The sequence below is a fragment of the Taeniopygia guttata genome, chromosome 6 (assembly GCF_048771995.1).
Source record: "Taeniopygia guttata chromosome 6, bTaeGut7.mat, whole genome shotgun sequence".
Taxonomy (NCBI): domain Eukaryota; kingdom Metazoa; phylum Chordata; class Aves; order Passeriformes; family Estrildidae; genus Taeniopygia; species Taeniopygia guttata.
The window spans coordinates 32,167,188-32,179,501 of record NC_133031.1 but is presented as its reverse complement, the minus strand read 5'-3'; the positions used below and the strand labels follow the sequence as shown (position 1 = coordinate 32,179,501).

Genomic DNA, 12,314 nt, shown 5'->3' with positions numbered 1-12,314 from the left:
CCTGTGGGATAGGGTGGAAAATCTTGCAAATGCTTCAGCATTCCAAGCCAGTGGAGAAGGAAGCCAAAGCACTGTCAATATTTATATTTAGACCTAGAGATGCATATTTTAATTTTACTTTATTTCTCTTTGAGGGTGGGCCAGACTGGAAGAATCAAAAACCTGTTGAGCTTGGGACAAAAACAGCACATTACTCTGCATTTTCTTTTCCTTCCCTCACAGTTTCCTCTACTGACTTTGGTTCAGCTCTCACTGGACCAACAAGCTCTGAGAACTCCTATAAAACTCTAAAGTGAAAAAGAGTGTGCCTGCCAGGTGGGATTTTTTTTCCCCCAAGTGCTCACAGATCTAATTTTCACCACATGTGAACAAGTGTTCGCAGTTTTAAAGATGTGTTGAGTAATTGCACATGCGAGACATCTTCCCTTTAATGCTCCCAGTGTGTTCAAAGCTTTTTTTTTTTTGTGAGAACACCCCTGTTAACAACGGACTTGTGGCCTTTAGCTTACACTTAAGTGGGTACTGCTTTGTGTTGAAATATAATTGGTAGCACTTGCCTGTTCTTATTCCCTCAGCTTAGCTAATGAAAGACACTGCCATCATCTCCTTCTCTTAGGATTAGAGCTTGAGCCTGGAAAATCTCTGCCAGGAGGAGCTGGAGAGGCACCTGCCTCTAATATTGCTGTGGGTACCATCACTTTTTGGGCCAAAATAGCAAACAAGGGGGTGTTTGCTGCCTTCTCTTTTGGGTGAGGGTGTAAAGTGATGTGCTGCTTTTACGCAGCAATAAAAGGAATGATCTCCTATGGAAAAGGGAATTGTGGCTGATAAAACGTGTCAGGATACCTGACCACCTTCCCTGTGACACCAGAGCAGATCTTCAGTGCTGATTGAGCAGTTTTCAAGAGAGCTGAAGAGGGAGAGATTTATCATCAGCCTGGTTACCCTCTTCCCATGCACCCAACCAGGAGAGGGATGATTTAGGCAACAAAATTCAATTCATCACCATCCAAAACCCCTGTCCTTGGAAAATCTCACTGCCTGACCAAATGTCCTGTAGGACTGAGTCTGACTGGCATGAGATAAACCACAGGGGAATGGGTCTGAAGGGTGATAGAGCTGGGGGATAAAATTAAATACAAACTGTAGAAAGTGAGATTTTAATCAGTTGTGGGAACAAATGCAATTTCTGTGAGTTAGGACTCAAACAATAACTGTGTTTTCTTGGTTTCTCTAGGTCACTCTTCTCCTGGCCAGTAAATCTGTGAGAAAGTGGCAATGAAATGTTAATTACCTCCAAAATTATCTGCCTCCAGTTATTGCTAGAAATGGCATTGAAAACAACAAAATGTTGAACCTCATGGTGAGAAAAAGATGACTTTTTATCTTTTGCTCCATTGTTCTGAAAATGTTGTATAATACGGAGGTTTTTTTGAAATAGCACACGGTAAAAAGCCTCATAAATATTTTTTAAATTTTAGGAACTATAAGTAAAACTCATTTATTCCTGGTTATTTCCAGAAAGGGGCTGACCATAGCCTGTTTGGGGGGAACACTGAGTCACCCACCTCTCCTGACTGTCTTTGGAGGAACACAGAATTGCCTACAACAAAGCCATGGGTTTCAAATCCAAGCAAACGAGCTGCAAGCAGCCCTTACATTAATGTTTTTGTAGTGATCAAAGGTTTTGGCCAATTCCAACACTCTTCTGGTGTGGAAGGAGCAATTCTTGTCCCATGAAACGTGGCTGACCTGAACCAGAGACAAAATAGAAGCTGTGGATCTGTGGCTGAGCAGCCAAACCTCAGAACCACAGAATCGGTTCAGTCAGAAAAGACCTTTGAGATCATCACATCCAACCTTGAACCCAGCACTGCCAAGCACTAAACCAGGCCTGTAAGAGCCACAGTTTCATGCCTTAAATCGCTCCAGGGGTGGTGACTTCACCACTTTGCTGGGAATCTGTTCCAGCCCCAAGTTGGGGCATCCCTCAGCCCCAAACCTCTCCGAGGGGGATGTGAGAGCTTTCCCTGTGAGCTGCCACAGCTGCTCCAGGGGCTGTGAACAGAAACTCTCCTCCTTCCCAGGCCCAGGGGTCTCTCCCTGGTGCAGCCTCCACAGATAAACCCTCTGGAGATGTGCTTACACTTACAGCATCATCCAAGACAGGAAAAACCAGTGAGCGCTTTGAGGTGATCAACACCCTCAGAAAGAAATGTGTTCATTAGAGTTATGACAGCCCCAGTGATTCATTAGTGGGAAAGAGGTTATTATGCATTTGTAGATATAAACCAGAGCTGATGTGAACAGACTGAGTTCCCTTAGTAGGAGCTTATTACCAAAGAATTAAGGGTTGCACTGGGATCTGCATCTAAAATTGGAGGAAACTTCTCAGCCAGCAATGCTTTGGTGCTATTACTGTTTTTAACTTGAATTGCTCTTTTCCCTTGTTGGTATTTGCTCTGTGATGTATGTGTGGAGAGCAACTGCAACACTTCTCCAGAACAGTATAAACTTGTCATATTAAATTTCACTTGGAAATTAAAAGGCTTCTAATCAGCAGAGTGGTGAAGCTCTGGAACAGCTTTCCAGGAAAAATGGAGGCCAATAAATTTAATCATAATGAAGCCTGAACAGTTTATAAAAGGGATTATGTGACATAGTCCTTAGAATATTAGGGGAGTGAAACTGAAGATCTCTGTGTCTCATTTCCCAAGCTCTGTTCCTATGCCTGGATATGTCTCTCACAACACATTTTTGCAGATAATTCTGTGATCACTGCTGCGTGAAGAACACCAGACAGTCAATCCCAGGGTACCAGTGCCCCATGTTTACAGCTGCTAAACTTCAGTTTAAAAATGTCTGATATGTCAAATTATCTTAGTGTTACCTCCTGATGCAGGCAGTGGAGGTGGTTATTACAGGACTGGAGGGAATCTAACATCACCCAGGTACAGATGTGCAGGTGAGGGGCCCAGTTAACCCAGTACTTTGCCTCCAAGTGTGGCTGGGAAAAAAAGCCTTAATGAGCAGAGAAAGATTGTGGTAGTGCTTCTTAGAAGTCCTCTCCTAACCTCCAACAATTTAATGCCCAGGGACCTCTCAGAAATCAGATCTAGCTCCTCTGGGCTTCCTAAGCCCCCCTCTCTGAGTTTTCTTCCCTGAATTATAGCAGCCACTTCACCAAGACTTCAAGACTTTTGACACTGGTGCAAAGGCTTCCACAGCAGATCTGCACTGCATGGAGAAGCTTTTCCTTCTGATGCCTGCTTGCCTAATTCCATGAACAGAGACCAAGAGTGAGTATCCAGGAAACTCAGGGGTACTCTCTCATGCTGCCCTTCATCCACCCCTTGCCATACTGAGCCATCCTGATCTGCCTGTGCAGAATCCAGCATTAACTTCCTATGTGAATACAGATCTTCTCTTCTCTTCTCTTCTCTTCTCTTCTCTTCTCTTCTCTTCTCTTCTCTTCTCTTCTCTTCTCTTCTCTTCTCTTCTCTTCTCTTCTCTTCTCTTCTCTTCTCTTCTCTTCTCTTCTCTTCTCTTCTCTTCTCTTCTCTTCTCTTCTCTTCTCTTCTCTTCTCTTCTCTTCTCTTCTCTTCTCTTCTCTTCTCTTCTCTTCTCTTCTCTTCCCTTCTTCCCTTCCCCTTCCCCTTCCCCTTCCCCTTCCCCTTCCCCTTCCCCTTCCCCTTCCCCTTCCCCTTCCCCTTCCCCTTCCCCTTCCCCTTCCCCTTCCCCTTCCCCTTCCCTTTCCCCTTCCCCTTCTTTCTTTTTTCTCTTATTTTCTTTTCTTTCAGAGAAACTACAGGTAGCATTCAAGATTCATTCATACCACAGATGATTAAGCTGACATAAAGAAATTCTTGCTTTGTTTTGTTCTCTATTTCTTTCCTAACACCCCAACATTCAGTTTTTTTTTTTTTTTTTTTTTTTCAGCTGCTGAGTACTGAAATATTTTCATGGAACTTTATGTTCTGATCACCAAATCTCATTCTTCAACAGCTTCAAGCCCAGTCTCCAGCGTGCCTTACCATTAATTGAAGCTGCTCTTGAGAATGAAAATACTTTTCTTTACTCCACTAAGAGAGAATGAATGAGAATACTTTTCTTTCCTCCATTAAGAGCCTAACTCAGACTCTAATTCCCTAGTTGGAATTTTCTAGCCTCTAACCCCTAGTTTGGGTTGGCCATCTTGGCTTCCAGTTTATTTCTGTGCCTGTTTTCCATTAAAAAATAAGATACAATCTGCTTCTGCCTACAATTTCTGCTTGCCTCTGTGCAGCACAGCTGCAGGAAGGTTACAGGTTTTGTTACTTCTTGGAGCTGCAGCTCATCCTTCCAGCTGTGGAGATTATCATTCCTAACAGCATGTGAAACTTGGGATCTTATCAGGAGTCCTTGTTTAGAGACCAGCTCTGAAATTAACCATTCACTTCAAGAAAAAAAAAAAATTAAATAATTCACAGACATTGTAAAATGAATTAAAAATTGAGTCATGTTTGGGGCCTTTCCTTAGCTGCTGTGATCCTCATAGAAACAATGCATTTCAGAGCTTGCTCTCTGTATTATTTAGGCTACAGAAAGTGCATTTATAAGCAAATGCAGGAGTTTCCCACCAGCAGTGGAGTGTGTGGGAAATATCAGCAGTAGTCCAGAGTGTCAGGACATTTCCTTCTCCTTAGTTTTATTTAGTCTTTACCATTAATTGCCATTCATTTTGGCTGCTAATATCAATTTTTGCTAGTTTTTTCCCCTCTAATCTGCTGATTCCCTAAGAGATTGTTTTGTGTATTTGGATCAGTAGTTTACATACTTTATCTAGAAACACATGGTGTATCCTAAACAGCTACTGAAGCAAAATGGGAGCCCAAAAACCAGGCTCCACTGATATTCTGCTTTGCTAGTGGGTAAATCACAACGAGCTGGCAAACTGCAAGCCTTGAGTTTTTATTCTTATTTATTGTATGACCCTACGAAGTTCATACAACACATCCACAGAAGGAGCTAATTAATAGGGTGTCACAAGGTCTGAGCAGTGCTTTTTATAGCTCCTTTAACCCTTGTGGGAAGCTGTTGTTCAAGGCAATTTTGGCTGCTGGCTGACATTTCTGTGTGCAGGACAATGGTGACATTTTTTTCCAGGGATTTTCCAATTATGGCTATTGGTGGCTAAGTATTCCTGGATGAATACAGTTTAATGTTATTAATCACAAAGGACAGTATAAAAAAAAAAAAGGTAGCTTTTTTCAGCACTGTGTAAAACATGATCCTGCACACTGTCTATGGGGAGTTTTTTACAACAAGAAAACTGAACGCTATGAATCACGTGGGAGTTTGGTTGTAACACCCAGCTAATATTTCATTTTATCTGATAGTTTCTGATTAAGTTTATCTTTTAGATGCCTCCATCACCTGTGGATATTCAGTCTTTCCCCTCTCTGTTTAAAATGACATGCAGAATACCAAACACAGCCAAAACCATTTTGCCCTGTGCAAAATGCTCAGCTCCAAATGGATCAAAGAAAATTGTTGTGCATGCAAGCAGGTGTCTGCAAACAGTTAAAAGGTAAAAACAAAAAAAAAATCAAAACAAAAGCCACCCCCAAAACAGCAGCATGCACACAAGCTTACACTTATATAAATAAACTGCACATCCTGTGGGATGTAAACCACCCAAATCAATATTCAAGAGACACTTTTGAAAAATTCCTTCTGGAAAGCCAAAATTTTGACTGAACTTTTAAGAACTTGACTTTTTTTTTGTGCTGCTGGGACAAACAGTGCAGTTCTTTGTTTGGTGCATGCTGAGGGAGAGAAGCACAGATGCTCTTTCCTGGAGGATTTTCTATCTCTCAACCTCGTTATTTAACAGCAGTGATAAATAAATGATAACATTTTGCACTTCTGCAGTCACTTGAATTTAAAGAGCACCAAATGTGCTCAAAAAGAATATTTTAGAAACTGGGAAAAACTGCAAACCTATTAAATCATCCCAAAATCAAACCAGAGGAAAAGCACTGTCAGAAATGTGACCTTAGCGATGGAATTACTGACAGAGCAGATAAAAACAAAAAGGAAACACTGCTTTATCTTGAAGTCCATTTCTCATATTTATTATGGGATATAAAGCTCCAGAAGGAGGAGGAAGGTTTGCAGTCCAGTAGGATTTCTAGCAGCTTGGGAAATGGGCAAACTCTTCAGCTCTGAAGGTTAATGTAGAGGTGGATCATCCAATGAAAATGAGAAATTGCTTGGGACAGAACTGGTATTTTTGTGTGTTGGTCAGCTGTATCACAGCAATTTGTTCTGTTTGGGGTGTCCCTGCATCACCTCATGAGAATAAATAACAGGAATAATCAAGGAGAACAGTGAGTGCTTTGCTTGTGATATTTAGTGGTGGGGGAAAAAATACCCCAAACAATTCTACAAAGGCTCAAAGGGACCTTGTAAGAAACCACTGCAAGTGCTGCAGCTCCTCTCTGCCATCAGCTGGGACCCTTCTCACATTTCCCTTGCCTTTAGCTTTCCATGAGCATTCATGTGCTCATCTGCCCTTTCACGGGGAGATTTTAGGGAGGTGATTGCAAGTTGGAATGTGGGTATTTAGTGTGTGTGACTGTATTTTGGCAAGCCCCTTACAGCATTTCTACCAGAATTATTCACAGAGCTCCTTGACCTGGATTCTCAGTTTTCTTGGTGAGAACAGTGGAACAGGAAAGGCAGAGAGAGGCTCAGGTTTTCCTTTTTATTGCCTCAATTTCTAAACAGAGCAGTTGGGGAAAAGATAGGTGAGTCCTTGGTGCAGCTTTGGTTTGAATATTCCTTTTGGTTATGGAGTGGCTCACTATTTATGAGTATATGGTTTTCAGTTTTCATTTCTTTATCTTCAAAGCCTGGTTCATGTTGATGTTACCTGTGTAAAAAATGGAAACAGCGGATGTGCACTGAAAATCTTACCAAGCTTTCTCACTATAGGAGCCTTGATTAAAATAAAAATAAATATACAGGGGAAAAAATGTGACCTAAGATTTTGCATTATTCAAAGGAATCCTTTTAGATTTTTTCAAATGAGGCTTTAATAGGATTATATATGTATGTTTTATTATATTGAAACTGGCATACCATTCAAACTTAAAACCTCCTTTTCATAGTTATATTTAATGATTCCTACTTCTTTGAAGCTTAACATATTTTCACCATATGGCAAGCATTTCATTTTTCCTATTTTTCTAGTGGCAATTAAATTAAAATTGTTATTTGGTTTAGCAAAACCCTTCAACCTATATGTGCTGCAGGTCAAGGATTCTGTAGGTTTATTCCTCACTGCCATCCCATACTTTTCTCAACAGTTTGTTCCAAAACCTGGTGAAGTCAACCAAGATATTCCCACCTACACCAGAATTCCATGCTAAAATTAGGAAGCAGTATTTCTTTTTATGAACCAAAGTGTCCTGAATTGAGTAACCCTGTCCTGAGTACAATATAAACCCTGATGTTTGTAGATTCCACATTCAGGCCTGAAAAAAACCCCAAAAATTGCTACAGGCAAAGAACCACACGGCAGGGAGAGAGGAGCTTTGGATTCCATTTCTGGATAAATATTTGTGTAAGAAAATTTAACCCAGTTCCCTAAAAATCATGTTTTGTAGTTCAGTGTCACAGGATCAGAGAATGGCCTGAGGTGGAAGGGATTAAGGAACTTTCCACTGTCCCAGGGAGCTCCAAGCTCCATCCAACCTGGAATTGGACATTTCCAGGGATCCAGGGGCAGCCACAGCTGCTCTGGGCACCTGTGCCAGGGCCTCCCCAGCCTCACAGGGAGGAATTTCTTCCCAATATTTAATTTAAACCTACTAGTGTGAAGCCATTTTAAAGAAACAATTTTTAAATTTTTTTTTTTTTGCAATTACAGTAAGTATTTCTGTTGTTACAGTATGAAAGCCTCGATTGCACTTGATACAGTGAAATTGAGTTTCCCTTCAATGCCGTGGGAGTTTCAGCACAGACTGGCCAGCATTTTTTGACATTCTACCTTCCTGAATACAAAGTGCAGCTGTGAATCCATCTGCTGCTTTGTTTTGTTTTGATTTGTTTCCCATTTTGGGTTGCTTGGTTTGGCTGTCAGGCAGAGGGAGAGCTCGGGGTAGGAAGTTGTAGCTGTATCTGTCATCTCACCTGAAGCAGTTCTGGAGATTTCTGTAAACTGTATATTCTTTGGCTCCTCTACAAAAATGTGAGAATATTCAGATAGAGCTGTAACTGATGCTACATCCGCTTCTTGGAAAAAAAAAAAGATTTAATGTAAAGATAAATCAAGAGTACAAAAGACCTTTCTTCACTTTCATTTATTCATTGCATATTCAGTTTGCTTTTTATCACTCTTTGAGCAAAAAATACCCTGCACACAACTACATCTCTGTAAGAATGAACCTTCCATTTCAGTTGTGTTATCTGTGCAGAATTCCAACCATTTGCTTGGGACATGGAGAACTAATCAGTGTTAAAATGTAAAATGATACAATTACTCCTCTTTTTAAAAATCATAACATCCAAGCAAACAAAAAACCCAAACACAGTTTGTTTTTGTCTCAAAAAATCACATACTTTCAAATTATGTGTTTTAATTTCCATGGTTCTTTTTTTTTTTTTTTAAGGAAGGTTTATTTTCTCTTTCCCTCTGTCAATATGATAAGTTATTTCTCATTAAAATGTAGTTTTCATTCTTCCTTGGGCTATTAGATGTCACTGACTCGAACAAAGGAATCTTCACATAAGTCATTCTACTTCCAGTCTTTCATTTTCCTATCAAAATCCTAAGGCTATGGTTGTAAGAGCATGAATTTTTGTCCTGAAAGACAGAAATTGTCTTTAATTCTATTAATGTTAATCATATTTTATGGCACTCTGGACCTTGTGGGATGAAGCTCCTCACTCTACTTAAATAATGATATTCCTGCTAATTCTTATTTTCCCCTACATCGCATTTTACCTCCTGATCTCTGGTGGTGGTGCTTGCAGGGTCCTGTGCTCATGGATTGCATGTATTGAAAATGTTATTTTCCTTTTCCAGGTGCAGCTGGCTGGGTGCCTGTGCGCAGTACATCCAATTTGTTTTTCCAGCAGCCACCACTGCTGTGGGAGCTGAGCTGAGCTGAGCTGGAGGAGGCAAACCTCCCTAAACCTTCATCCCAAATCCAGCCCAGGCAATATTTATTTATAGCAGTTTCAGCTGGAAACACCAGTGCCAAACGCTGACTATTCTGTTTTCATGTTTTACCTTTCTATTGCTCAGTCAAAACAAGTTAATTTTAAATGGAATGTATTCATCCTAAGAGTAAAAAAACCAAACCAAAACAAAAAAAAACCAAAACAAAAAAAAACCCCAGTAAAAAACCCCAAAAAACAAAGCAACTCTTTGTGAGGTGTTGTTTTTAGTTTTACCACTCAAAAACTGATAGAGTTCTGATTTCCGTTGTCTATAAAACCTTTAGGTTTCGACCTTGCAGTCTTATTTATTGTTCCATAAACTTTTGTATTACTTTTTAAACCCCTGCAGTCAAGGATTTACTCCTGGATGAGCACCCACAGTCACCCCATGATACAGCACAGCAGAAGCCAGTGCAGACAAATCCACATTTCTTGAAGCATAAAATCCCTCACAACAGCATGGAAAAGGCTTCTGTTGGACAGAAAACCTCTTAGATTTTGTCCCACTGGGTTTTGTCTTTTCTCACTGTTTTTTGGGAGGGTTTTTTTGTCCTCATTATCTTATTATTTTTCTTACTTTATGTAGCATGGAAAGAGGATTGAGCCTTGCCTTCAAGAATTCACCAGGCTGAACAGCACCTTGCACAGCCTGCGAAGGGAATAACATAATTTTAAATTTATGAGTGCCATCCACATTCTCTCAAGCTTAACAGCAGCTGTTTCTGCTTTTCCTGCTCCCCCCAAGAAGTGTTTGCATGAGGGGAAGAGGAACAGAAACTGCTCCTGAATTGCTGGCCCAAAGAAAAGCCATTCTGCAGGAGAGATGTGGTCCGTGTCAAAAATGAAATTTATTTTATACTCTTCATATTTGTTCTGTCAGGATGTGGCTAGACTGGGTATTTTAGTGCAGAGGTACTTGAGGGAGCTAACTTCTCACCAACCTGTACATTAAAAATAATCTTATAAATAATAAATGTATCCATGCAGCTTTGCCCTGAGGAATTGGTCCAGGTACACTTATTTGTAATGTGTAGGTATATACAGGTATTTTTATAAATCAGAAAAATCCCCAAGACACAGAGAGTAATACCAGGAAAATAAAAAGTGTAATTCTGCTTATGTTGTCTCTTTCCAGGTTTGCCAGCCTGAGTATATTCCAAGGTGATGAATACCATGGGTGAGTTCTGTAACAGCAAGACTTTGTGTCAATTCAATGTCTTTCAATAAGTCAGATACAGATTATTTTGGTTTTGTTTTAGGACAACGTGAAACTTAGAGACTGGTTTGATTTCACTATGAACACAGGTGAGACTTGTCAATTTTGTCTCAATTTTGCCTTGAAAGCTGATGGTGGTTTTTTGTTTTGTTTTTGTTTTTGTTTTTCCCTAAGCCAAGTAATGATATATTAGAAATATATAAAATATTTGTTTGTCTGTCAATATTAAATCTTGTGCTCTGGCTTTTGGGTCTGTGGGTTTGTGGCTCGGTGCATTTGCAAACCTGAGGCCATGCTAAGAAAAATTGAGCAAACAGAAGCTGAGATTTTTGGCATTGCTAGGAAGTCATCAGATCCCTCTTCTCGTCTCCTGCATGAGGACAGAATGAGAGCTGGTAAAACAAAAACTCTGAAAAGTTTTGTGTTTGCCTGCTTGGCTAGAACTGAGGGGACATGAATTTGTATTTTCCTATATATATAAGTTAAAGCAGTCATTTAAAAGTATGATTACACAAAAATAATCCTGCAATAAGTCCTCAAATAATTCATACCTTCAGACAGCCAATATGAATTCAGAAAAGAGGGAAAAGGGAGAACAAACTGGGGTGGAAGGTCTTGAAGGGAAAGGAAACAACTGTGAGGAATTAAATTAGAGAAAAAGGTTGAGACATAAGGGGTGCTGAGATAAATATCTCCTTACTGTCCACATCCAGGATATGTGGCTGAATCCCAACACTGCTAGCCAAGAAAAGTGCTGGATGCACAGAAATCCCTGCATCTTCCCATGGCAGAGAGCTTAGCTTGGGGCTGTCATTACTGCCTGTGAAGTAAACACGACCATAAAAAGGGAAAAGTTCATTTTATTCTGCTTCAATTCTTTTATTTCATTTCAATTCTCGAATTTCCAACCAAAGGAGTTTTATTCTTTGCACATTTCTTCCCATGCCAGTGGCCTTGCTTCCGACCTTTTGACTTTGGCAAGAAGCAGCCCAAGTCAATAAAAAAGAGCTCCAAGTGTCGTGCACAATAAAGACTTGGGTACAGTTTTCCAAATGACTGTAAAGAAAAATTTACTGAAAAGCAGGCAAAGAACTCATATCTAGAAATCAAATCTCTGCTTGTAAAAGTCAGAGGTTAAATTCTTTTATTAAAAAAGCTCTTACATGCATCTTTCAGGCATGCCTTATCCTTGCTTAAATATTTGAGGGGAGGGAAATCACTGGGATAGGCAAGAACATTTCCATTGATGTGTGTTAGGAATCTACTGTACCAAATTCAATTACTTCTCTTTTCTAAATGACATTTCTGATTTTTACTTATGAAGTATTATGGGCTCTAACACAACTTTTGAAAGGCAAAAGGAAAAGTAAAATAACAGGAACAAAAGGCACATCCCAGTACGTATTTATTTTACTTTGTAATTCATGTCAGTCCAATTGTGCTGCAGGGTATTTAGTTTATGCAACGCTGAAGTTTGAAAACTACACCCCAAATTGCTTTTGGATCATATTCTGAAGATATATAAAACAGGAATGATTGATTTATTTGCATGTTCTGCGGTTTTGTATTTTGCTCAGTTTGTGCCTAAATTCTGGTGCAGGAAGGCTTTAAAAAAATCTTATTCATTACAAAGGGAGAAGAACATCTTTATCTAACTGCCATTTTCTAATGTAAAGACTAAATTTTAAAAGTAGGCATTGACTTTTAGATGGTCAAAACACAAGTCCCTCTCTTGACTTCCACAAGTTGAAGTTTGGAGCAGTTTTCCTAATTGCCCAAAGCAGATCCATAAAATGGCTGCTCCTCCCAGGCAATGGCTGCTTTCACCATCCCATTAATTTTACTGTGTGAAGTACTGATCTCCAGAGAGATGGAGTTCATTGCTTCA

At 39.9% G+C, this 12,314-nt stretch overlaps 1 long non-coding RNA gene across 1 annotated transcript; it reads left to right on the top strand.

The window, feature by feature from the left end:
• Positions 1–315: 315 nt before the first annotated feature.
• Positions 316–11,807, top strand: LOC140684468 (uncharacterized). The gene is made up of 4 exons (XR_012056774.1): positions 316–1,363; positions 3,173–3,299; positions 10,346–10,387; positions 10,470–11,807. It is a non-coding gene; the product is annotated as an uncharacterized lncRNA (long non-coding RNA).
• Positions 11,808–12,314: the final 507 nt, after the last annotated feature.